The following is a 23,050-nucleotide window of genomic DNA, read 5'->3' as shown; positions in this document are numbered from 1 at the left end:
CAGATTAACAGAAAGTAAGGAAAAACATAAATATACTCCAGCTTGGAGAACCACTGGTCCCAGACTCACCCCTTGCACGGGGCGGGCTTAACTAAGCAGCTGCCAGCTCCGCGGCATCTGCCAGGTGCCATTCCCAGGGTTGTTGAGAGTCTTGCTGCTATAGTCCTGCAGCACGGGGATCCTGTATACAAGTTCAGGCTAAGTCCAGCCAAGTTCCTGTAACTTCCTGAAACACTCTTCATGTGCCAAACACCAACCTCCATTACATAGACCATAACCCCTCCTACAAGTGAGGTAAACATCACATGGGCTGATCATGTGACCATGACATCATCGCAGGTCCTGTCTTTAGGGAAAAACCCGGCCAAACATTAACCTGCTGGGCGAAATGTATCTCCCATCCAGTAAAACAAACCTTTACTGTACCACAATACATATTTATTACACACACAGCATATATATCTATCTCAGTGAAAAAATATAAATATATATTTTTTTTTAGAGGTGTGGGGCCCAAATAGAACTTTTGCTACTTGGCCCTGTGATTGCTATATATACCCATCCTTGCATGGCAGTAATAATGAGGGCAATCTGCTTTGTTTCTCAGAGCCTGAGGCTCCAGGGTCCCATTGCCAGATTGCCATCATCATAAGCAGCGTACCGAGCACGGAGGGGGACTCAGATACATTTGTTGAACAGGGGCCCCAAGTTAATTAGTGTCTGTCCCTGCCCTCAACCAGTGGCGTGTCGCTAATAGCGGCACACCATGCAGCTGCTATGGGGCCTGTGAGTCAGGGGGGCCCGCCTGGTGCCAGTGGAGCAGCGGGTGACAGAAGGCAGGAGCCTGCTGCTGCAGCTAAAGCCTGTGCCCGCTGCTAAACAGAAATTAATATTCACTGCTCCCCACGCCCATAGTTGCTCCTACCGCTATGCACTGAAGTCGGTGCATAGAGGTGGGAGGGACTATAGGAGTCGAGAGCAGTGAATATTCATTTCACTTTAATAGTGGGCACAGTAGCCGCAGCTGCAGGCTTCCTGCTGCTAGGCAATCACATATGCCGGCTACTAAAGGGAATGAATATTCACTGCTCTCCACGCCCATGAATACGGTTTATATCAGTGAGCGAGTAAGTACGTGGTGGCCATCCTCATTGCCTTCGCTAATATCCTCCCCTAAAGTGGACTTTAGACTATACTTTACATAAAGGCAAACCCCTCCTCCTCTCTGATTTTTACAATCCTTTCTAAACAGACTGTAACCCTGTAAGTTAACTGCCCAGTCATAGTTTTCATCCAACCATGTCTCGGTTATTCCCACTATGTCATAGTTACCTGTAGATATTTCTGCTTCTAGTTCTTCCATCTTGTTTGTCAGTAGTGATGAGTGAGTATACTCATTGCTCGAGTTTTCCCGAGCATGTTCGGGTATCCTCCGAGTATTTTGGCGTGCTCAGAGATTTAGTTTGTGTCGATGCAGCTGCATTATTTGTGTCTGCTGGACAGGCTGAATACACGTGAGGAATGCCTGTTTGTTAGGGAATCCCCACATGTATTCAGGCTGTCTAGCAGCCGTAAATCATGCAGCTGCTTCGACAAAAACTAAATCTCCGAGCACGCCAAAATACTCAGAGGAAACCCGAGCAACAGGTATACTCGCTCATGACTTTTAGTCAGACTTCTGACGTTTGTGAGCATGCAGTTTAGAGGATTTTGTTTTGTTTCAATCTACTCCCGGTGGATTGCTTTAGAAATTTTCTTACATCAGTCTTTAACAAACAGTATCGGGCACCCTCCAGTTCTATCGATACAGTACATTTTCAAGCCTTTGCTTACGTCCAGCTGGGACTATCCTTACGCATGATCTTCTTGTCAGCCCCGTAACATATCCCTCTCATGGTTCTCCATCCACCTTTTCCTGTATGAAAGGGATTATTGCACACTCCTCAGTGCGTATTTCGGGCCATAGGCCAAAGACATTACAAGAAGGTCTGCAGGAAATTTGGTTATGACCTCATTTTGCCAGAATGATATGTAATCTACGTGCCACCAGACCACTGCAGCTTGAAATTTTTCTTGGCACGAACCTCACACTACATCTATCTCATGAAACCAGGAAGTAGTTCCCCTTTTGAATTGACCTGCCCCCTCCATCCTGGGCTGCTCACAAATATTTAACTATATCATACACTGTTCCTATCACTTACACACTTATAAGGCCCACCATTGGCTATCTTGCTGTCCTGGTCACTGCTCTGGGCCCTAAACCCTAACCTATATCTAGAGTCACTAAACTATGTCCAATGCTTTCCCTACCCCTGAGCTGAGAACCAGAGTTACCTTAGGCCAGTGATGGTGAACGGAGTGCCCAAACTTCAACTCAAAACTCACTTATTTATGGTAAAGTGCCAACACAGCAATTTAACTGAATACTGCGGTTTCACTTTAGAAAAACAACTTGTACAGAGAGCAAGAATGGTCAGCATAGAGCAGACAAGGGCAACAGGGAGTAGCCACAGACAGGAGCAGGGGTACCAGACTGCAGATATAAAGGAATATGCTCCTTATACTGGTATATAATCCCTCATTTTGGTATTTGCTCTCCCCATCCTGGTACATGCCCCCTATCCTTGTATATGCCACCCATCCTGGTATATGCCCTCAGATCCTGGTATATGAACCCCATCCTGGTATATGTCCCCATCTTGGTTTATGCACCCCCATCCTGGTATATATCCTGTATCCTTCTATATGCCCTTCTTCCTTGTGGTATGTTTCCCCATCCTTGTGGTATATGCTGACCCATCCTTGTATATGCTCCCTTATATATGACCCTCATCCTTGAATATGCTCCCCCTTCCTTGTATATGCTCCCCCAATCCATGCCCCCAATCCTTGTATATGCTCCCACAATCCATGTATATGCTCCCTAATCTGTGTATATGCTACCTCAATCCATGTATATTCTTCTCCAATCCATGTATATGCTCCCCTAAATCCATGTATATGCTCTTCCATCCTTGTTTATGCTCCCCAATCCATGTATATGCTCCCCCAATCTGTGTATATGCTCCCTCATGCTCGTATATGTTCTTTAATCTACTGTATGTATATGCTTCCTCACCCTAGTATATGCTTCCCCATTCCATGTATTTGCTCCCCCAAACCATGTATATGCTCCTCCATCCTTGTATATGCTCCCACAATCCTTGTATATGCCCCCCATTCTCGTATATACTCCCCAATTCATGTATTTGCTCCCTCAACCCTTGAACATGCCCACCCAATCCATGTGCATGCTACCCCAGTCCATGTATATGCACCATCCATACACAGTTGTGCTCAAAAGTTTTTATACCCAGGCAGAATTTTTGCTTTATTGGCCTTTTTTTGAGAATATGAATGATAACGCCAAAACTTTTTCTCCACTCATGGTTAGTGGTTGGGTGAAGCCATGTTTTGTCAAACTACTATGTTTTCTCTTTTTAAATCATAATGATAACTCAAAACAGCCAAATGACCCTGATCAAAAGTTCACATACCGTGGTGATTTTGGCCTGATAACATGAACAGAAGTTGACACAAATGGGTTCAAATGGCTATTTAAGGTAACATCCTCACCGGTGACCTGTTTGCTTGTAATCAGTGTGTGTGCATAAAAGTTGAGTGAGTTTCTGGGATCCAGACAGACCCTTGCATCTTTCATCCAGCCACTGATGTTTCTGGATTGTGAGTCATGGGGAAAGCATAAGAATTGTCAATGGATCTACGGGAAAAGGTAGTTGAACTGTATAAAACAGGAAAAGGATACAAAAAGATATCCAAGGAATTGATAATGCCAGTCAGCAGTGTTCAAACTGTGATTAACAAATTGAAGATCAGGGGCTCTGTAAAAACAAAACCATGGTCAGGTAGACCAACAAACATTTCATCCACAACAGCCAGGAAAATTGTTCAGGATGCAATTAAAAACCCCAAAATAACATCAGCTGAAATACTGGACTCTGAAAACTAGCAGTGTAGCTGTTTCAAGGTGCACAATAAGGAGGCACTTGAAAAATGGGCTGCATGGTCGAGTCGCCAGAAAAGTCATTACTGTGCAAAGGCCACAAATTATCTCACCTACAATATGCAAAACAGCACAGAGACAAGCCTCAAAACTTCTGGAACAAGGTAATTTGGAGTGAAGAGACCAAAATTGAACTTTTTGGCCACAACCATAAATGTTACAGTTGGAGAGAGGTCAACAAGGCCTATGATGAAAGGAACAACATTCCTACTGCAAAGCACGGAGGTGGATCGCTGATGTTTTGGGGATGTGTGAAGTACCACAGGAAACTTGGTCAAAGTTGAAGGAAAGATGAATGCAGCATGTTATCAGCAAATACTGGAGGCAAATTTGCAATCATCAGCCCGGAAGCTGCGCATGGGACATACGTCGACGTTCCAACATGACAACAATCCAAAACACAAGGCCAAGTCGACCTCTCATTAGGTACAGCAGAACAAAGTGAAGGTTCTGGAGTGGCCATCTCATTCTCCTGACCTCAATATCATTGAGCCATTCTGGGGATAATTCAAGCGTGCAGTTCATGCTAGACAGCCTAGGAATTTACAGAAACTGGAGGCTTTTTGCCAAGAAGAGTGCGCAGCTTTACCATCTGGGAAAATAAAGAACCTCATCCACACTACCACAGAAGTCATTATGATTTAAAAAGATAAAACACAGTAGTTTGACAATTAGTGGCTTCACCCAACCACTAACCATGAGTAGAGATAAAGTTTTGGTTTTATCATTCATATTCTCTGAAAAAAGGCAGAGAAAGCAAAAATTCTGCAGGGGTATGTAATAGCTGCAGGTGGAATCGCGATCACGAAAAATGGAGACTCTACGGGTATCGGAAAATGACGCATTTTTTTTATTTTTTTATTTTTTTAGCAAAGTTTGAAATTGGATTAAAAAGAACCTAGACATGTTTGGTGTCTATGAACTCGCAATGACCTAGAGAATTATAATGGCAGGTCAGTTTTAGCATTTAGTGACCCTAGCAAAAAAAGCCAAAAAAACACAAAACAGTGTGGGATTGCACTTTTTTTTTTTGCAATTTCACTGCACTTGGAATTTTTTCCTGTTTTCTAGTACACAACATGGTAAAACTAAGGGTGTTTTTCAAAAGTACAACTCGTCCCACAAAAAATAAGCCCTCACATGGCCATATTGACGGAAAAATAAAAAAGTTATGGCTCTGGGAAGGAGGGGAGCAAAAAACAAAAAAAGCTCCGGGGGTTAAAGGGTTAAGTTATCTCCCCATCCACTGGTCGATTGGACCCCCAGCAATCCTGAAAATGGGGCTCTGAAACTCGGGAACAAGCCTTTGCAAGGCCCATCTTGAATGGATCAGAGGACTGTAGACTTGACCTCCACTCCATACGTTGTCTATATGGAACTGGAGAAAGACAAACAAAGTGGCCACTTATTTTTAGCAGTCCCATAGACAATGAATGGAGAGGAGAATGAACAATGCGCTCCCATTCTCCATTCACAACAGGCCTTTCTTGTGTTTGGTAGAGGTCCCAGTGGTTGGAACCCCAGTGATCAGTAAATTATCCCCAATCTTCTAGATAGGAGACAATTACTATCATGCATACAACACTTTTAGTAGTGGTTATTCCAGCATGCATTAAATCAAGTAAACATTATTTTTATAAATCATTTGCTTGAAATGTTTTTTCTCATAAAGATTGTTCTGTTCCACTTCTTTTTATTGAATTAGAATCTCACACTACCAATAATTTGGATATCATACTATCAAAATTTAATTAAACCATAATTATTATTTTTTCACATATGGACAGTTGCTGTATTTAGTCTAAAAGTCACCTACCGTACCACAGAATTACTAACTATTGCAGAGATCCACCATATGAGTGGATGGGGATTAACTCGCTTTGCTGTGATATTGAGGCACAGTAACACTCTTGCTTAAAGTAACAGTCAGTGTGGCTTATTTCCTTCATAAACCAGTGTCACAGGAACAGAAGGCAAACAGTCTTACATCAGACAGACAAATTCTTAATGTCCATAGTAGAGCTTCGCTCTCTCAGGCCTGTGGGCACACAGGCTGTGCCATGTCCAGCACGCATGCTCTATAGCCAGAACACAGTCTCTTACTGACCCCGGTCAGCATTACTCACGGTTTATCCCTCACAGGTTATCAGGGAAGCGGCCGCACTGGGATCACTGTTCCAGACAGTGCCTTGCTCACTAGGCCATCAGTTGCAGAGCCACAGCTGGGCAGTAGCTTCCCTACACAGAGCCGTCACAGACTCTATCAGGTCTGGGCCTTTCCATGTGCTCTCCAGGAAGTTCAATCCCAGACACTTTCAACACACCCAGGCCTTCCGAGACCTTGCACTCTGACCACTCAGGATCAAACACACAACCCCTGTGATCAGACCTCAGTCACATTATATATCCCAAACCACCCCATATGTGGGCGGTGTGTATGTGTGGCTAGCCGATCCCGCCCAGCTCTCTGACTAGCCCTATAAGCCGCTCTTATAGGTAAATAACTTGTGGACTACAAGTCCCCGCATGACAACGCTAATTTGGCTTATAGCGCAGAGAACCTCTGCGACACATACTGGACGTTTACAACCATGCCGGTCACTGTTTCACCATCAAGGAAATGCCCACATGCATATTCTGAGTCGCATATGCAGCGCCCCCTAGCTTTAACAGAGGTTACTGCACCAGACTATAAATATAATGAAAATATACCAAAAATACAAAACCTATAAAATTGAAAACAATATGGATTTTATGGTACAGTGGGGAAAAAAAGTATTTAGTCAGTCAGCAATAGTGCAAGTTCCACCACTTAAAAAGATGAGAGGCGTCTGTAATTTACATCATAGGTAGACCTCAACTATGGGAGACAAACTGAGAAAAAAAAATCCAGAAAATCACATTGTCTGTTTTTTTTTCATTTTATTTGTATATTATGGTGGAAAATAAGTATTTGGTCAGAAACAAGCAATCAAGATTTCTGGCTCTCACAGACCTGTAACTTCTTCTTTAAGAGTCTCCTCTTTCCTCCACTCATTACCTGTAGTAATGGCACCTGTTTAAACTTGTTATCAGTATAAAAAGACACCTGTGCACACCCTCAAACAGTCTGACTCCAAACTCCACTATGGTGAAGACCAAAGAGCTGTCAAAGGACACCAGAAACAAAATTGTAGCCCTGCACCAGGCTGGGAAGACTGAATCTGCAATAGCCAACCAGCTTGGAGTGAAGAAATCAACTGTGGGAGCAATAATTAGAAAATGGAAGACATACAAGACCACTGATTATCTCCCTCGATCTGGTGCTCCACGCAAAATCCCACCCCGTGGGGTCTGAATGATCACAAGAACGGTGAGCAAAAATCCCAGAACCACGCGGGGGGACCTAGTGAATGAACTGCAGAGAGCTGGGACCAATGTAACAAGGCCTACCATAAGTAACACACTACACCACCATGGACTCAGATCCTGCAGTGCCAGACGTGTCCCACTGCTTAAGCCTGTACATGTCCGGGCCCGTCTAAAGTTTGCTAGAGAGCATTTGGATGATCCAGAGGAGTTTTGGGAGAATGTCCTATGGTCTGATGAAACCAAACTGGAACTGTTTGGTAGAAACACAACTTGTCGTGTTTGGAGGAAAAAGAATACTGAGTTGCATCCATCAAACACCATACCTACTGTAAAGCATGGTGGTGGAAACATCATGCTTTTGGGCTGTTTCTCTGCAAAGGGGCCAGGACGACTGATCCGGGTACATGAAAGAATGAATGGGGCCATGTATCGTGAGATTTTGAGTGCAAACCTCCTTCCATCAGCAAGGGCATTGAAGATGAAACGTGGCTGGGTCTTTCAACATGACAATGATCCAAAGCACACTGCCAGGGCAACGAAGGAGTGGCTTCGTAAGAAGCATTTCAAGGTCCTGGAGTGGCCTAGCCAGTCTCCAGATCTCAACCCTATAGAAAACCTTTGGAGGGAGTTGAAAGTCCGTGTTGCCAAGCGAAAAGCCAAAAACATCACTGCTCTAGAGGAGATCTGCATGGAGGAATGGGCCAACATACCAACAACAGTGTGTGGCAACCGTGTGAAGACTTACAGAAAACGTTTGACCTCTGTCATTGCCAACAAAGGATATATCACAAAGTATTGAGATGAAATTTTGTTTCTGACCAAATACTTATTTTCCACCATAATATGCAAATAAAATGAAAAAAAAAACAGACAATGTGATTTTCTGGATTTTTTTTTTCTCAGTTTGTCTCCCATAGTTGAGGTCTACCTATGATGTAAATTACAGACGCCTCTCATCTTTTTAAGTGGTGGAACTTGCACTATTGCTGACTGACTAAATACTTTTTTTCCCCACTGTATGTATTTAAACCCTTATGCTGAATATTTCATATTACTCAAGGTAAAATTTAAGTAAAGTTCATAGCACTGAGCAAAAAGACGGTCACGTATGTTCTAAGAAGTGATTTCATCACTATCATTGTTTTAAAAAGTCTTGTCCCCTTAGAATTCATATTACGTTGAAAAGTATGAGACCTGAATTTTTTTTTTCTCAGCAATACTTCACATTTCACAACCTTATAGGAAAGGTCTAATTGGCCGGGGAACATCAAGGAGTCCATTCTATGGAGCGCTACCAAAGAAAAGGATCTTGATTGAAAGCATCCGGCATGAATTGAATTCAAATACAAAGCATCTGGAACCCCAGCAAATAAACATTAACAGTAACACACTATCTCTAGAACAGATCAATAAAATGTCATAACCATGCTGAGAAAAGTAATGAAATTTCAAGACAGTGAAATCAAAACATCTGAAGTGCATTAACATATTTTCTCATTTGTTCTACTTCAATACAAATGACCATTTAAGAAAGAATCTGTTTCTCCAAAACTTGTGTTTTGTGTGTTTCATTAAATGCCTGACTAGTAATGTAGACCAGTTTAGCATTACATTCCTGTCTGCACAGGTCAAGGTTTGTGTTTTTACATGATTTTTTATAAGGCACAGAAGTTTTATTCCTCGCCATCTTTGAGCAGGAGTTTTCTAAAGGTGCAAGATTAGGGAGATACAAAATTGTTTTCTTTGTTTCATTCACATGCTCAACCATAAGCATTTAAGGCATCAATTAGCCATAGTAAATCACCAAACTGACCTTGTAACTTTTTTTGTGGGGATAAAATAAAATCATAAATTACAAAAGCAACTATTACTATCAAACCTATAGCTTTAAAAGAGATTGTCACATCCAAAACTAAAATGTAACAATTTAAACTTTCATAGCTCCTGTAAAAATCACATTGCTACAATAGATTTTAGTATTTTTGCTTGATATAAAAATATATTTTTTAGATATGTGAGGGGGCTTCAGTGCAACCTTGCATGGCCATGAATTGGTCATGCAAGGCCACCCCTCAATTACCATCTTCCACCCTTCCCCTTATGGTGCTTGCCTAATCTAAATTCCTCCTCCTGCTGATACTGACACTGCAGTGGCTGAGTGCACACACAGTGTCAGGCCTCTTTCACACATCAGTATTTTTGATCAGTATTTCATCAGTATTTGTATGCCAAAACCAGGAATGTCTCCAAAATAAGGAATAGGAGTCAGTCTTTCAATTATATTTTTTTCTCGGTAAGTTCCATTCCGGCTTTGGCATACAAACACTGATGCAAAATACTGACCAAATACTGACGTGTGAATGAGCCTTCAGTGTGTTCAGAAGTATTAATATCCCTCTACTGTGCTCAAAGATGTCAATGCCACGGGTTTACCATGACAGAAAGGAGAAATCAGACGCTGTGGTCTTCTGGCTCCTCTCTGTCGCATTAAACTCGTGACAGTCAATCTTTGAAATTGAACTATTTTGGCAATCACATAGGGGACTTAGCCCCCTATTACAGTAATGTAGACTTTAGTAACTTTGGTTTGAAATAAAAGTTTTATAAGATATGTAAATGAGGGGACTTTAGTGCACCTGTGGCATGGCTGAGAGCTCAGTGCAGCGACCAGCCCCCAAATAGCATCCTACTCCCTTACCATTGTGGTTATTGAGAGCGCTGCCTGATCTAAATCCCCAGCTCTGCGGATACAGAAAGAACAAGCTGCTGAGCTCAGGGATTGGCAGCAGTGCTGACGACGTGTCATCATTGCTACAACCAAACAACAGAGAATTGGATAGCCCTGAAAAAACAACACTGTCCTCGGGGAGGCTACATAAAGTGTGTGTCACAATCCATTTTTGGATTTGTGGCAGCTCTGGTTCCACTCAGTTAAAACTTTTTTTTCCTTTCGGGCCATAGAGGGTTAACGTCAGTTTTTCCCCCCCCCGCTGGCAATCTGGTGTAATTGCATTGCTGCAGGTTCAGCTGATGTGGGTGGTGACCACTCCCACCAGCCTTTAAAAGGTCATCTGATGCATCAGTTGACAGTTGGTGATACAGTTCCTTTCTGGAGACCAACCTAGCAGGAGCAGCTCTTTGGTGTCAGCCACGTCTGGTGTTTGGAGTGCAGTTGCTGTTGTTATCTGCGGTGTGGAGCTTAGCAGCAGTGTTCTTAAGCTAAGTGTGGTGTTTTTGTTACCTTGTTCCTTTGGTGTTTGTTACTTGCCCCTGTGTGTTATTATCTGTAGTGACTAGGCTAGCACCCTACGCCGGCCACTGCACTAGCCAGGGCAGTTTAAGTGACAGTGAGGAGCGAGATATCCTGACGGCGGTGGAGGGAAGGACCCACATAGGGCGTTAGTTGAGTGGGGGAGAGGTTCAGGTTGGAGCTCAGGTGGTGACCATCACTCATTCCCTATTGGTAGGGCCTTCCTCTCCCTTATTCCTTCTCCGTTGTGTGTTGTGCCGCTAGCTGACCGACATCTGTAGGGTTGAGTCACTCCGTGACAGTGTAGCTTGTTTTTTTTTTTTTTTACAATGAACTGAGCTAGCATGTTCTAAAAGAGGACAACCTCTCTAAAGGGTATCCATTTATAATGTTTTCCATAAATTAATTGTATATGTGAAGACAAAAACTTCCACTTAGTCAGGAATGTCTCTTTTCACCCACTTATCTTCCTATTTAAGTCTATTAAGCAAGAAGGAGTGAGCAGCTCCTCCCTAACATTTTGACCCGAGAGCTGGAATTACAGTTATACTGCTCAGTACTGTTGCATAATGCTGGCGCTTTGGAGTGTGCTACAGAGATAGAGCACAGGGTGTATAATTAGCCATGTATCTTGTTAGGGACGGCGGAACGCACTAAATATAAATAATAGGAAGTGCGTTTGCCGCCCGGGGTCCACCGTGCAGTAGGTGTAACAACCGCTGCTGAGTAATGGTAGACTCGCTATATGGCGGTATACTGCGCCCGGGTTAAACGTCACCCGAAGTGTGCAGAGCGGACTCTGTTAAACTCACAGAGGCGCTTTAGTATAAATAAAGCATAAACGCCGAGCCTGTTAGCTTCACAGGTCTCAGCTGGCTTGCACACACGGTATATGGTCACAGGACATGGCCCAAGGCAGAGGTCGTGTCCGTCCTGACCTACTGTGCGTGCGGTGTTGCTACCGCGGACGCCGGTAAGTGCTGCTAACTGCAGCGTGGCGGTAACTACTGCCGCTGTACGACAGTGCCGTGAGGCATAACACTATCGGACGCTAGTGTAGCGGTTCGGTATGCACTGTGGCGTATGGGTTGCCACTGACTTGGCGCTGACTACAACTCTAATTCCCTAACCACATACGTAATATCAGAGGGAAGGGGTTTCAAATGAGTCAGTCACCAGAATCATACATCCATTACCATTCACACATAGCAAGTATAGTCTATACTAGCGCATGGCCTTTTATAGCCATGCGCTTCCGGGACCTTCCAGACCTCTGAGATGGGCCAATCAGATCAGGAGAAGGACCTGAGCACGTGACCTCCGATCTCCACTGGGAGATCGTCTCGTGGGCATGCCCAGTAGCGCGGCGAGAGGACTTAGCCTCTGGAGTGGTTTCCTGCAAAGCAGGTTGCGCTACCATTGCTGGTCCAGAGGTGGCAGCAACAACCAGACCCAGAGAGCTGGTCTGAGCAGGGCGCCTGGATCGCTGAGATTGCTGTGTAGGTCCCTGAGCAGGCGGAAAGGAATGGAAGACCGCTGGATGTACGGCTATGGATTCCTGCTGTGCAGCTGCAGGAACCCGACGCCTAACAGTATCTAATGAGGAAACATATCTCTGCAGCACAGAAACCCATTTAGGGAAAGTGTTTCTCCATTCAACAGGGTGCTACACAACAGACCTCAACAGGTTACATCCCAGGAGTTCTACAAATAGATTGTATGTCAAACTGCAGTTCTTAGGCTTGATATGCCATAAGATAGAAAATTTTAAAAGAGGTAGCCCAGAGGTCAAATAAACTTTAATCTAAATCCCTATCTATTTGATGCCGTAATGTAAACTAATTTCTAATATGCTTGCATTGAAAAAATCCCTACCGTTCCCTAATTACACTAACTGCTATTGTACTTTTTTCCCACTTCTCTGTGCATGCTGGGATACTCAAATGAAGCGTCATCAGAGCGGGGGGAAGAGGCTGTAGTCACTGTGACAGTCTCTGCCCTTTCCATGAAACAAAGTGTCATCAATGTCCCCTGCTCTGATGACGCTTCATTTGAGTATCCCAGCATGCACTGGCATTCTCAAATTAAATGTCATCAAACAGGAAGTAGGGGAAAAAGTATAAGAGCTGTTAGTATAGTTAGGGAACGGTAGGGAATTTTTAATGCAAGTGTGGGCCCCCTGAGGGTTCAGTTGCCACAGAGGTACTGCACCTCCTCCTGAGGTGTGGTGCCCCACCATCCAGGTAGGTTGGAGGCTCCTGACCATGCTCCAGCACTTGCATCCCAAACAACACAGTAGTTCAGCAAAGCCACATTGCGGCTCCCTGCTTGGAGTGTAGCAGAGCACCTTTGGTGGCTCCCTGTTGGAACACTAAACGTGCTGGGAGGTGGGTGGAGTTAGAATATATAAAAGAGCGGGAAGGTTTAGAATTTCAGGGAGTTCGGAGTCAGTCAGAGAGAAGTGAGGAGAGAAGATCCCGGGGAGAGGGATGGAGGAAGGAGGTGCTGCAGCAGATCTCAGTGACCTGGGTCTGCTGGCACGGGAAAGGAAAGAAGGAGAAAGACATTGAACAGAAACCTGATCTTCCATAAGAAGGAAAGACTAGTACGGAGCGTAGGAGTAAAAGGGAACAGAGGACGTGGGTTAGAGGAAGAACCCTGTCTAGAAGTTCTATGCGCAAGGCCGGGGCCCGGTCCCCGAGGTTGTATTGACACTAATGGTTCTGCAGCAGACACCAGTGGAGTAGTGGGCTGTAAATGCACTACTCCCATCTCAGACTTGGGGGCACAACAGCAACATTGATAGTGAGCCGGGACTTAAGAAGCAAGGAGTCCCCGAAGCAGACTACAGCTGTCTGCTGTACAAGGAAAGTTCTTGGGAACATCTGTCAGAAGGAACTCCAGTGTAACTCAGTACTAGGAGTACTTCACACTTAAAGGCGCTATAGAGGAGACGTTCAGAAAGGCACATGTTGGCGGAGTGTTGGAAGGGAGCATTCCATCTGGCCTGGAGGTTGACCGAGTCTCTGACCCGGAGGACACAGCACGGAGGCAGGCACCTGTGTGTACTACAGACTGTGAGTAAAGCTTTGGAACTACAAGCCCTGGTGTCCTCCATTCATTCCTGCGCCAACACACCTGGCACTGCTACATCTGGGTACCAGCTTCTACACTGCCTGCGCCTCTCTTCTACCCCTACATCTACACTGCCCTGGGATTACAGCTCCACCTGTGGGGAGCTTCACCATCTTGGCTGCAACACACCACCAGTCCCAGAGGATCTGCATGCAGCGTCGGCGTAACACCTCACTTGCCGAACACCACAGGTGGCGTCACGAACTATCATTCAATTAACTACGTTCCACCATTTCAATTCCCCCATTACTTGGGCGCCCAGGGCCACGGACCGGGTCACCGCCGCTGTGACACATCCCGCTGAGACCGGTCCGGTACCGAGTACCCCACAGCCCTGGGAGGGCGACCCAACTTGGCGTCACGAACAGGATGACGAGACCCGATGCCATCGGGTTCTGTGTGCCTAAGACTTAAAGTTTTTGAAGATGTGCAGAAGACCCAATTTAATAGACTGTAAAATGAACATTAAAAATGGCCGCTGGCGCGGTGAAGAAGGACATGACAACATGGGAGGTCCTAAGAAAAGACCGCGAACTGTCTTGGGCCTCCCCTGCCTGAATTACTATGCAACGGCGACATGGCCCACCCCCCGAGGGGTTCGTATACTGGCTTGGTATGGAGGAGCTGGAAGAAGACGCCGCCCCAAGAAGGAAGAGCGGAAGCCAGTGGCGGGAAAAGAGCCAAGACAGGAAGAACGCCATCTTGGAAAGAGACGGGAGGAGGCCTGCGGAGCGCGAGGAGGTTATGCTGAATCTCCCCGGCGCCATGGCTGAAGGCTCCAACCCAGTGTCCGAGATGACCCGCCAGCAGCTGGAAGATGAAATAGCCCAGCTGACGCGCCGCCTGCAACTGAGGCAGGAGGCGCTATGGACTTTAAAGCTGCAGCGCGCCCAGGAAGGGCCTACACCTGCGGTACCCGCACCACCGGTACCTTTCCAGGCAGACTCTGTGGAGCCTGAGACCGCTGCCATACCACCGGCAGCATCCATTGTCCCCTCTCTACCGTTACCACTGTAAGAATTGTCTGAGGCCTTGGGAGCCGAAGCGGAGGAAGAGAAGCTCCCGTCCGGACCTGAAGCGGCAGCGCAGATCCCTCCAGAGACCCCTGCAGACCCGGAGCCGCCATTAGCTCCACCGCCGTCCCCCAGTGTCCCACCGAACGGCGTCCACCGCCACTATGCCTGCACCGGAGCGGAGACTGCACCACCAGGAGGCCCCCGGTATGTCTGATGCCCCTACACCTGGGAAGGCCCTGGGGTGTACCGCGGTCGCAGCGACTGGCCAGGTCGTGTTGGATCTGGTCTGGGACCGGGATACCTGTCCATGGGGGGAACCATCTGAACCCCTGATGGTTGTGCCGCGGTACACCACGAGCCGGGATCGGTCTTGGGAGGAACGGGAGGAAGATGAGAACTGGGCTAGCTGCCAAGTGACCATCCGACAACTGGCAGCTGAACACAAAGAGAGGGAGCAGCAAAGGTTAGCTGTACTGGGCCCTGACTTGGACCGGAAAGAGCAGGTCCGTGCCGGGCGCTATGGTCCCCGGGACTCAGCAGGTTGGGGACACATCCTAAGTGTCAATCATGAGAGTGGGTTCGGCTTCATCCATGACCCTAGCCGAATCTCCGATCTGTTCTTTAATCGGCGGGACGTGGAGCCCCACTTGAGAAAAGGGCACCCTGCCAGAAACCTACATTCGGGAGATCATGTAACGTTTACCAGACATGAAGGATTGAGAGGCAGGTATGCAATGAATATCAGACGGGTCCCGGAGGATCTCATCAAGACCTACAGGCAGAAACCGCCTACTGCCCCCATGTGCCAAGCTGGATCTGCACCAGTCCTGCAGCCAAGAGTGCAGAAAGCTACCGATTTTACCCCTTTGGAGGAAGAGTATCTGAAGGCTGCCAACGCATTTTTCACCCCTGGAAGCAGTTCCAGTCCAGAAACCCCAGGAGGGGACAACAACTAGTCAAGATGCTTCCTTAATTTAACTCTCGTTACCCAGGAGGGTATTTGCACCGTTGTGCCTGTGTTCCTATTTTTTTGTACCAGTTTTCTATTTTTGGCTATCATGCTCTAGTTTTGTTTTTCCAGTGTTCCCCAGTTATATTGGCAGCCTCAATATTGAACTGGCGAGATCATGAACGCTGAATGATCCAGAACTGTAACTTGTACATAGTTTGCACCTCTTTAGGTGCTCTCTCTTGGTTTTACATAGGACCCTTTTCCTTGAAAAAGGATTACCTCATCATAAGGACATTTCCCGACATATTGGCCGGACCAGTGTCTACAATTGCAATTATTGATAATGCTTAATGTTATTCTTTCAATAGAAATGAGGAAGTGATATAATGAAAGTATTATTGACAGATTTTATAGGGTTATATTGAAAAAGAAATAGTGAGTATTTTACAGTCTTGTGAATAAAGATATTGTGAATTTGAATAAAGAATTGAAGTTACAGGTGATGAACCAGGCACCCACGGTTGTCACTTAAAGAAGCAAGTAAGAGAAGGTGAAAAGTAACAGAAAGAAAATGTGTTGCTAGAAAATGTGAATTGATATTGAGTTGCTTCCATAGCACTTTAAATTAGGTAGCATAACTTTGAATTTAGATAGTTAACTTGTTTGTAATGTTCCAGAAACTGTGCCTCCCACATTGGGAAGTTTAGTATAAGACATTTTTATTCAGCATCACAAAATTTTGTATGTTCCTGTATTGTTAATGCTGTTTGAATTGCAGCTCGCGGACGTGCTGTGTTTAACGGGGGAGTGTGGCGCCCCTGAGGGTTCAGTTGCCACAGAGGTACTGCACCTCCTCCTGAAGTGTGGTGCCCCACCATCCAGGTAGGTTGGAGGCTCCTGACCATGCTCCAACACTTGCATCCCACACAACACAGTAGTTCAGCAAAGCCACATTGCAGCTCCCTGCTTGGAGTGTAGCAGAGCACCTTTTGTGGCTCCCTGCTTGGAACACTAAACGTGCTGGGAGGTGGGTGGAGTTAGAATATATAAAAGAGCGGGAAGGTTTAGAATTTCAGGGAGTTCGGAGTCAGTCGGAGAGGAGTGAGGAGAGAAGATCCCGGGGAGAGGGATGGAGGAAGGAGGTACTGCAGCAGATCTCAGTGACCTGGGTCTGCTGGCACAGGAAAGGAAAGATGGAGAAAGACATTGAACAGAAATCTGATCTTCCATACGAAAGAAAGACTAGTACGGAATGTAGGAGAAAAAGGGAACAGAGGACGTGGGTTAGAGGAAGAACCCTGCCTAGAAGTTCTATGCGCAAGGCCGGGGCCCGGTCCCCGAGGTTGTATGGACACTAATGGTTCTGCAGCAGACACCGGTGGAGTAGTGGGCTGTAAATGCACTACTCCTATCTAAGACTGGGGGGCACAACAGCAACATTGATAGTGAGCCGGGACTTAAGAAGCAAGGAGTCCCCGAAGCAGGCTACAGCTGTCTGCTGTACAAGGAAAGTTCTTGGGAACATCTGTCAGGAGGAACTCCAGTGTAACTAGGAGTACTAGGAGTACTTCACACTTAAAGGCATATAGAGGAGACGTTCAGAAAGGCACATGTTGGCGGAGTATTGGAAGGGAGCATTCCAACTGGCCTGGAGGTTGACCGAGTCCCTGACCCGGAGGACACAGCACGGAGGCAGGCACCTGTGTGTACTACAGACTGTGAGTAAAGCTTTGGAACTACAAGCCCTGGTGTCCTTCATTCATTCCTGCGCCAACACACCTGGCACCACTACATCTGGGTACCAGCTTCTACACTGCCTGCGCCTCTCTTCTACCCCTACATCTACACTGCCCTGGGACTAAAGCTCCACCTATAGGGAGCTTCATCAGCTTGGCTGCAACACACCACCAGTCCCAGAGGATCTGCATGCAGCGTCGGCGTAACACCTCACTTGCTGAACACCACAGGTGGCGTCACGAACTATCATTCAAGTAACTACGTTCCACCATTTCAATTCCCCCATTACTTGGGCGCCCAGGGCCACGGACCGGGTCACCGCCGCTGTGACACATCCCACTGATACCGGCCCGGTACCGAGTACCCCACAGCCCTGGGAGGGTGACCCGCAAGTAAATTAGAAAATAGTTTAGATTACGGCTTCAAATAGCTAGGGATTTAGATGAAAATTTATTTGACCAACCCAGACCACCCCTTTAATCGCCAGTGTATGCAGTGTTGCAATCTCATAAACAGCTTTTGACAAACAATTTCTGCTCAATGTATTCGAGTTATAATAGCAGTTTGTCTCTGTGCAATATGAAGCTAAGGTCAGTGAAACTGATAGAAAAGGCCTATAAAAGGGAAAAAATGTTAGAGTGCCACATGACATGGCAGGTACACTTTAAGGACTTGTGCATATGTTGATTTGGTGCCTTGCTGCCGTGCAGGTTTGCTAGTAAAACCTGATGTCAGCAAAGTGAATGAGAAACATGAAGTGTCATGCACACGGTGAGTATTTTTGACTTGCAGATTTGGAGCAGAAAATAATCTGTAGCGTGTCAAATCTCTGTGCGTTCTTGCCCTGAATTTTTCAGCATTGCCCTCACTCAACTCAGTCAAAAAAACTCATCAAAAATGCACATTTTTGCAGTTGCGTTTTTCCTGCCAGGAGATGCAGGAATGGTGCAGAAATTTCTGTATCCATTTACTCAAAGTGTGCATATAGCCTAAAAGTAATGGCTTTAACAAAAACTAAGGTATGAAGCGGCTCGATGGAATAGAGTGCACCTAATTCATGACGCTTGCACTCTGCTTAATGAATTAGGCGCATCTCTTAACCAGCTGGTGCCGCCACAAGAAAGGTACACAGGTACGGTACTGGTGTACATAGTTACGTTACATAATCTATCATGAATTTTACAGGCGTAGCCACACCCCACCCATGTCCTGTATATGCGACTCCCTGTAGTTGGCCAGGACTGGAGTGTAAACATCAAATGTCATAATGTTTTTGCACAATTTATGAGTTGCACAAAAATATTGCAATTTATCAAGGTGCCTTATGCCAGACTTCTGGCTTAAACAACTCTATGAATTGTCCCCTAATTATTTTTGGAAAATATCCATAAATAATTAGCCAATAGCAGACATGTCGTGAAGCTAATTCTAAACTAATTTATCAGCAGTATTAGTGAATTTGTCCCTAAATCCTCACTCACAACAAACTAATCCTAAAAATGGTCAGATTCTGAACTACAAAGTTACATAACGTTTCATTTATATAGTGCTAACATTGGAAAACCCCTTATATTTCGTAACATAAATCGGTACTTTGGAAAACCCATTATATAGCTGTCAGACGAAATATCCCTAAAACACAGGAGGGCTCGGCTGAGAGTACTTGTGTACTGTATGAGAGAGCTTCTGCCAGAATTATATGGCAGTGACTTATATCTCCACTTACCAAAAGGATTTGGTGATTGAATTCCACCTGCTCAATCCTTTAGTCCCCAACACAATTTATCAAGGCCCCCATACACATGAGAACCCGCCTATTTCACCGACTCTAATCCAAGGTGCATTGGAGCCTTAAACCGGTTTCTTGCAAAAAAAAAAAAACAATATTGAAGTATAATGAAGCCGGAATCACACCAGTTATGTTTTTACATTAAACAATACTGAGATTTCTCGTCTACTCTAACAATTAATTCACATCAGTAACCTAGTGCTGCTTTGCAGTACAGGAAATGTAAGAGCAGACTGGATGAATCCCGGTGATGCCAGCACTAATGCCGTGGTCTATACAGAAGAAAGATCTCATATGGTTCAAACAAAGCATAAAAGGTTTCAGGTGCTGCTCACATGTGGATGCCATTTCCAAGGATGAAAGTCCTAACTTTGTAAGCAACAAACTGCAGACCTCTCCGGCAACTGAGGCAGCAAGTAAAAAAGTCAAATGGAAGATACAGACCATAAGTATGGAAGTGTTACAAATAGGGGGCCAGCACTAAATGTAAAAAGGCAAAACACAACCCATTATTTATTTACAGAGCACTTGCACCATTGTATTTTACTAAATATCTTGTAAAAATGCTTAAACGGATTTCCCGTGAGATAAGGGCAGATATATGGTGCACAGCATTATTTTTTGTGACATGTAGCCTAATTACAGAGTGCTATACCCATATTACACAAGTAAACCATTTCCTCTGTGATACAGAGTACAAAGCCACATGTCACACATATAATGGTTCCCATAGGTTATGTTATCAAATGCGGATCTGGTCTATTTTTTCTGCTGCGTGTTCATGTATGTACCAAACACAGCCGATTACAGTGTATGGGATTTATAGAAATCTCATGCTCCCTGTCCTGTTTTTCATACTGTGGAAATTGACCTGTGGTGCATTTTTCAAAATCTTCAGCATGTCAATTTCTCCTGCAGTAAATTTGCGCTTTATTATCGCCGATAGCTGCTACTGCGCATGCGTTGCCGGCGCCATCTTAGTAGAGACAATTTTATTTCTCTAGAAAAATGGCGCCGCTGGCATCTGTGCCATCTTGCAAGAGGCAATTTTTTTTTCTTCAGCAAGATGGTAGCCGCCAGCGCCTGTAGAGTAGCAACTTTCGGATCACTGCACAGGTGCGGCCAGAGTCATTTTTAAACTGATTTTTTAAAATAAGTTTATGGATTCCAAAAAGAATAATTAAATGCACGTTATGGATGTTATCATGGTGCAGCGCAGGCTGCCTGCCTGCCTGCCTGCAGAAGGGGATTTTTTTTTTTTTAAATATACAGTGGGGAAAAAAAGTATTTAGTCAGCCAACAATTGTGCAAGTTCTCCCACTTAAAAAAATGAGAGATGCCTGTAATTGACATCATAGGTAGACCACAACTATGAAAGTCAAAGAGGGAGGTTTGCACTCAAAATCTCACGATACATGGCCCCATTAATTCTTTCATGTACACGGATCAGTCGTCCTGGTCCCTTTGCAGAGAAACAGCCCCAAAGCATGATGTTGCCACCCCGATGCTTCACAGTAGGTATAGTGTTCTTTGGATGCAACTCAGCATTCTGTCTCCTCCAAACACGACGAGTTTTGCTTCTACCAAACAGTTCTACTTTGTTTTCATCATTCTCCCAATACTTTTCTGGATAATCCAAATGCTCTCTAGCAAACTTCAGATGGGCCCGGACATGTACTGGCTTAAGCAGGGGGACACGTCTGGCACTGCAGGATCTGAGTCCCTGGCGGCGTAGTGTGTTACTGAGGGTAGCCGTTGTTATGGTGGTCCCAGCTCTATGTAGGTCATTCACTAGGTCCCCCTGTGTGGTTCTGGGATTTTTGCTCACCGTTCCTGTGATCATTTTGACCCCACGGGGTGAGATCTTATATGGAGCTTCAGATCGAGGGAGATTATCAGTAGTCTTGTATGTCTTCCATTTTCTTATTATTGCTCCCACAGTTGATTTCATCACATCAAGCTGCTTGCCTATTGCAGATTCAGTCTTCCCAGCATTTTGTTTCTGGTGTCCGTCAACAGCTCTTTGGTCTACTCTTCACCATAGTGGAGTTTGGAGTGTGACTGTTTGAGGTTGTCGACAGGTGACATTTATACTGATAAGTTCAAACAGGTGCCATTACAGGTAATGAGTGGACGACAGAGGAGCCTCTTAAAGTAGAAGTTACAGGTCTGTGAGAGCCAGAAATCTTGCATGCTTTTAGGTGACCAAATACTTATTTTCCACCATAATTTGAAAAATAAATCTTGCAAAATCAAACAAGGTGATTTTTTGGATTTGGTTTCTCAGTTTGACTTTTAGGCTATGTACACACGTAGCGGTTTTTTTTTGCGTTTTCGCTGCGTTTTTTAAAGCGCGATTCCGCACACATAGGAATGCATTGTTCCGCTTACTTTCCGCATGTGGCTATGCCCACCATGCGCAAAGTAAGCGGATCATGTGCGGATGGTACCCAGGGTCTGGAGGAGAGGAGATTCTCCTCCAGGCTCTTGGTACCATATACCTGTAAAAAATAGAATTGAAATAAAAAATAGTGATATACTCACCCTCCGGCGGCCCCCGGAGTCCTTCCCGCTTGTCACCACGCTCCCGGCATCTTCCGGTCCCAGTAATGCTGTGCGCGATTGACCGCAATGACGTCGCGATCTTGCGAGCATGACGTCATCTCATGCCCTTCGCGCAAAGCATTACTGGGACTGGAAGATGCTGGGAGCGTGGCGGAAAGGCGGGAAGGCTCCGGCGGCCATCGGAAGGTGAGAATATCACTATTTTTTATTTTTTTTATTATTTTTAAAATTCTATCTTTTACTATTGATGCTGCATAGACAGCATCAATAGTAAAAAGTTGGTCACACTTGTCAAGCGCTATGCTTGACAAGTGTGACCAACCTGTCAATCAACTTTCCAAGCGATGTTTGAAATCGCTTGGAATGCGCAAGCATTCCGCAAGCGAAAAACGCTTGTTTTTCGCGGGAAAACCGCATGTGAATTCGCATGCGTTTTACCCGCGGAGGGAGTTGCGGAAATGTGGAAATTTCCGCAGCATTTCTCCAACGTGGGTACAGAGCCTCATAGTTGTGGTCTACCTATGATGTCAATTACAGGTCTCTCATCTTTTTAAGTGGGAGAACTTGCACAATTGGTGGCTTACTAAACTTTTTCCCCACTGTATATAATATTCATTATGCAAACTAGGGGGCAGGTGACTGAGGGATCAATGACCTGTCAGAAGACATACAGATTAATACCTAATCAGAGCACCACATGAAGACCCCCCCCCTCCACAGGCCATCCAGAAGCACAAGCATATCATTAACTCAAACCTCAAAATAAAGATTAAACAACAACCACAAGATGGATTTAATCACCCCAGGTATGATTTTAATCAGTATAATGGCGTCAAACTGACAGTGTCTGTAGGTTACTAAGCACAATCCTACTCACAGGGTCCCTTTAAAAATTGGTTCAAGGCCCAAGCTTGATAAAATACGAAAAACACAATAGGTGAACAAATAATCACTTCAAACAGCTGATTATTCCGACTCCGATACACGTAGTAGACGACAGAGGGGCAAATCTAGAGGGACTGGTAGAGTTTTTTCAGACTGGAACTACTCACTCCGGACATGCAACCTACAAACCAGAGACCAGTCAGAGATTGGTTCAGATAGTAAACCTGTCCAGTAGACCCATAAATGTCTGTATTGAGCAAGGGACTCTCCTTTATACCTACTAGCGATTTTGTCATCTTTGAAT

Source organism: Dendrobates tinctorius, unplaced genomic scaffold (genome assembly GCF_039654945.1).
Source record: "Dendrobates tinctorius isolate UK_male_01 unplaced genomic scaffold, ASM3965494v1 ptg000224l, whole genome shotgun sequence".
Classification (NCBI taxonomy): Eukaryota; Metazoa; Chordata; class Amphibia; order Anura; family Dendrobatidae; genus Dendrobates; species Dendrobates tinctorius.
Note: the sequence above shows the minus strand (reverse complement) of the source record.